The 4666-nt window shown below is 51.0% G+C and overlaps 1 long non-coding RNA gene across 2 annotated transcripts; it reads right to left on the reverse strand.

The window, feature by feature from the left end:
• Positions 1-933: 933 nt before the first annotated feature.
• Positions 934-3171, reverse strand: LOC144737272 (uncharacterized). 2 transcript variants are annotated; one of them, XR_013588928.1, is made up of 3 exons: positions 3045-3171; positions 1680-1745; positions 934-1245 (listed from the first exon to the last, which is right to left on the reverse strand). It is a non-coding gene; the product is annotated as an uncharacterized LOC144737272 (long non-coding RNA). The 2 variants fall into 2 exon arrangements; XR_013588927.1 differs by having other exon boundaries at positions 3022-3171.
• Positions 3172-4666: the final 1495 nt, after the last annotated feature.

The raw sequence follows: 4666 nt of genomic DNA on the forward strand, positions 1-4666 counted from the left end.
TGTTTACCATTTACAGGATAATGCCTCTTAAGTTGTTTAGTGTTAGAAAAAGAGTCATGAAAGGTTCCTTACCTGTTATTGCGATGCCTGCACCGCCACTGAACTTAGTTCCATCGATGATAGCGCGGAAGAAATATCTCCTCGAGTCTCCCATCCTCACGTCTCTGATCTCCAGGGAGCAGCTCCCCGAGCTCAGATTCCCCACCAGCGCCACTCTCCCCCTGTACCCCTCTATGGGGCTGGTGTTGCTCACTGAGCTGTAGACGATGTTCTCTGTCTTTGTCTCGTCAAAGGCATCGTTAATGAGCCAGAAGCCCCGCACGCTGTGGTCACTGCGACTCCACGAGAAGCAGAAGGCGCAGGGCAGCAGCGCGCGGTCTCCCTCCCGCACCCACACCGAGTGTCTGTAGCTCACAAAGTCAGCAGCAGTCGACCCAGCACCGCCTGTGAGAGACGCACACAGTGACCGTACACATGGCGGGGAACTTCTCCTGTACCGCGTCTGCCCCTGCAGGACCCAGTGGCCGTGGATTCCGGCATCAGCGACCACAGTCGCATTCAGGAAACCACGGGGGGCACTTGGAGATGTCGCGTCATTGAAGCGCCTAAGAGATCCCACTGATTACTCCTTCCCCTGAATATCAGAATCAGATTCACTATTTAGAGTGGAGGAATCCGATGAGCTATGAAGCTCTTGTAGACAAATGTCCAGTAGGGGCAGGTCACCAACTTACAATGGCAAACAATGTAAAATTATAGGAGTATAAAATAGAGAAACGGTAAGCAAGTCACGAAATGTAAATAAATACAAATACAAAAAGTATTTAAACAAGAGAGCTCATGTGAGCTTAATATTATTTTATCCTGCAGCTGTAGTCGTACATTTCACACGAAGCTGAACTCCTGGTGTCCCAGTGTACGCATCGGTCTCCAAATCAACTTTGAAGTAGTAGGTGGTGGCATCTGAGACTGCGACATTCTTGATCTTGAGAGCGCAGCTACGGCTGCTGAGATCTCTGCTCAAGAAGGTCCGCCTTCTGTAGCTCACAGCCACCTCTGTTGGCGTGGAGCTGTAGACGATGTTATCTGCTGTGGCTTTTTTGCCATCTCTCATCCACCATTGTCGTACAACGGGTCCTTGTCCTGAGGGGAACCAGAAAGTGCAGGGGAGTTCCACCTCTGCTCCCTCTGTTGCAGTCACCACCATCAGCCCACAGTTTACTCCCCAGGCATCGCCTGCAACCTCTGAGTGCACAAGACACGAGGCGCACACGAGACATGAAGTCGCATCACAGTGATGTGTGTTGAACATCTGTGGCGTAGTAAGTAGGCAACTGTGCTAATAGGAGGTGCGTGATCACGTGCACACAGACAGAGTACTCGTGACGAGTGGACACACGTCCCACGTGCACACGAGTAGCGGTGAAATGCCTCCGAGCGAGTGAGAGATGCCCCCATGAGGTGGCTCCGTATTGAGAGAAGAGCACTGGGGCTTAGGGGACACCCAGGACAACTCCTCATGCACTGGAGGCAGAGGAGTCTGCCACGTCATGGTGAGAGCGGAGATGGGGAACAGATGGAGAGAAAGAGGAGTAGAGGGAGAGATGTGAGAAGATGTGAAGAGAGGTATCTGGAGAGATGGGGGAGTGTGTGAGCAAAAGAGATTAGTGAGGAGTCACCGTTCAGATGGAGGCTTCCACTGAGAAGACACAGGAGGAGGCTGGTCTGGAACACTCCCATCATGCCTGCAACACAGACAGGCTCACTACACAGACAGGCTCACTACACAGACTGGCTCACTACATAGACTGGCTCACTACACAGACAGGCTCACTACACAGACAGGCTCACTACACAGACAGGCTCACTACACAGACAGGCACACTACACAGACAGGCTCACTACACAGACAGGCACACTACACAGACAGGCTCACTACACAGACAGGCTCACTACACAGACACGCTCAATACATAGACAGGCTCACTACAGAGACAGGCACACTACATAGACTGGCTCACTACATAGACTGGCTCACTACACAGACAGGCTCACTACAGAGACAGGCTCACTACATAGACAGGCTCACTACAGAGACAGGCACACTACATAGACAGGCTCACTACAGAGACAGGCTCACTACATAGACTGCCTCACTACACAGACAGGCTCACTACACAGACAGGCTCACTACACAGACAGGCTCACTACACAGACAGACTCACTACATAGACAGGCTCACTACACTGAGAATCTCCCTGTTGTATATATGCCTTTTCCAAAAACATATATTCAGAGTGCTATTACCTATTTTTTTACGTAAAAAAAATACAGTGACACATGCCTGTGAACTCCTCCCTCGAGACAACAAAAGGCCTTAATGACTGCGGAAAGTACTAAAACTGTAATAACGACACTTAGGGGCAATTGAGAGCATCTGTGTCCACAGGCCATTAGATGACTGCTTGAGGAAGGGGAGAGAAGCCGGGCATTGATGTGACTTGGGAAATGACTTCCATAAATTAGAACAGACAGACACACACACGTACACCGGACACACGGTCACAATCAAAGGGACAGTTGTTCCGTCGTGAGAGGAAACCGACCAATCACAGGCCGAGGAGCGAAATCAAAGGCATTCCGGTCCTTTGTGAGAAGACGAGACGGAGGCGAAACATTTAGGATATAAGAAAGAAGCCGAACCACCCAAATTAGTCTTGCAACGGCAAGCTCCGGAGTGTGGTCACTGTGATACTGGGTCTGTCAGAGCAATGACAGACTGAGTATCGCTGGAAATTGTATTCTACATGCATCCTTATGTGTTGAGTTGCTTGCAGAGTCAAGGACTGCGAGAAGTTGTATTGCAATAAGCTATCAGAGTTGCGAGAAACTAAGAGGTGTTCGACTACATGTTATGAGTTGTGGAGAGTGAGGAGCAGCGACGAGTAGCTCGCAGCAGGAGCCCTCCTGGACAATGGGGGGAGGCACCAAGGGTGGTCGCGCAAAGCAGCTGCTACTCACAGGACCAGCGGCTCACGACTAACCACGAGCGCGCCGACTCGGAAGCCCCGAGCCCACTCCAGCAAAGGTCGAGCTCAAGGATCGACAGTGCCTGGTGCCAAGGGGGTGACGCGCTGCAGCCCAGCGGACGAGCTGCGAGCGCTCTCTGGCGACGGGACCATCGCACACATCGACGCAGACGAAGTCCGAACCCATCATCATAACCCATCATCCTGCAGCCGGCACGGGCACCGCCGCCATCGTGAGCAGCGTGCCGCCCACTCAGGGGCCGTCCATAAATTATTTTTGACCCCCCCCCCCCGTCGTCACAAAAAGTCAACCCCCCCCTCAAAAATGACGTCACAAAGCTTTGCACCCCCCACAAAAAATTAAATATGCTTCAAATCGCTTTAAACTAGTATAATTGTAGTTCGTATTTAATGTGGCGCTGCACTCTGATGTTGTAGGAGAAAACATTTATTAAAAAGTCAATTTAATTAAGTAGAACGTGTTGTCTATATTTATTTAAAGTAGCGCATTTTGATGTGACGTCACATTTCTCAAACCCCCCCCCCCCCCTCGTCACACATCGTCACAAATGTCTGACCCCCCCCTCCCCTAGGTGCGTGACGTCATTTATGGACGGCCCCTCAGCAACCACCCCAGCGGTGGAGAGAGACTGACGGCGCAGCTGAGAGCGCCGTGTGTTCGACTCGCGCAGACGCCGACCCAGCGCCCCTGCTGGGGACCTGAGGTATTGTCGCTACAAGGAACTCTGCACCGCGGAAGCCACTGACTCGTCAGAGCCGCAGTTAGCAGGAAGAGGAGGTGGCAGAGGTCGCAAACGGGTTTTGATTCCTTACCCGTACCCGGCCGCACCAGGGTCGCAAACGGGTACCCTACCCGATACCCGGCTACCCGTACCCGGCCGGGTATCGGGTAGGGTACGGGTACCCGATTGCGACCTCTGGGATGAAGCCATGTTGCAGGCGCGGGTGGGTTGATTCTAGGAACTTGAATTGTGAGAAGAGACAAGACGTTGGGAAATGAGTGACAAACGGTGACTCACCAGTGACTCACGGCCTACCCGTACCCGTACCCGGCCGCATCAGGGTCGCAAACGGCTACCCGTACCCGGCCGGGTACGGGTAGCCGGGTATCGGGTAGGGTACGGGTATCAGGTACCCGGTTGCGACCTCTGGTAGGTGGACAACTCAAACCATACTGCCCGCTATAATTATTGGACAACGTTGTGACTGTCCTCCTACACACACACACAACGCACATATCGGCACGAATTAGATTGTTACAAAAAGTTTTTTTGTGTTTTGAAAAGGATTGCCATCCCAAGGTGTTCTGTCCCTTGAGTTGCATGAATAGGTCGTTTAGAAGTATTTTATCCATTCCTTTTCTTTAATTGCATAATCTTAACAATTCATTCATTGATGTCCCATTAGCCAATTGATAAGTATCTGTTAACCAAACCTACACATTCACAAGTACACTATTGTTTTGGGACATTTCTTTAATTTCAGAATCTTACCAATGAATTAATTGATGCCTACTTTTGCCATTGGGAATGTTTCTTTAGCGCGGTTCCAAATGAATATTGTAATTTTAAGGACCTTATCCTATTGTCGTGTATTGTCGTGCCACTGAGGAGTTA

This window comes from Lampetra planeri, chromosome 66 (assembly GCF_965212315.1).
Source record: "Lampetra planeri chromosome 66, kcLamPlan1.2.h2, whole genome shotgun sequence".
Lineage (NCBI taxonomy): Eukaryota > Metazoa > Chordata > Hyperoartia > Petromyzontiformes > Petromyzontidae > Lampetra > Lampetra planeri.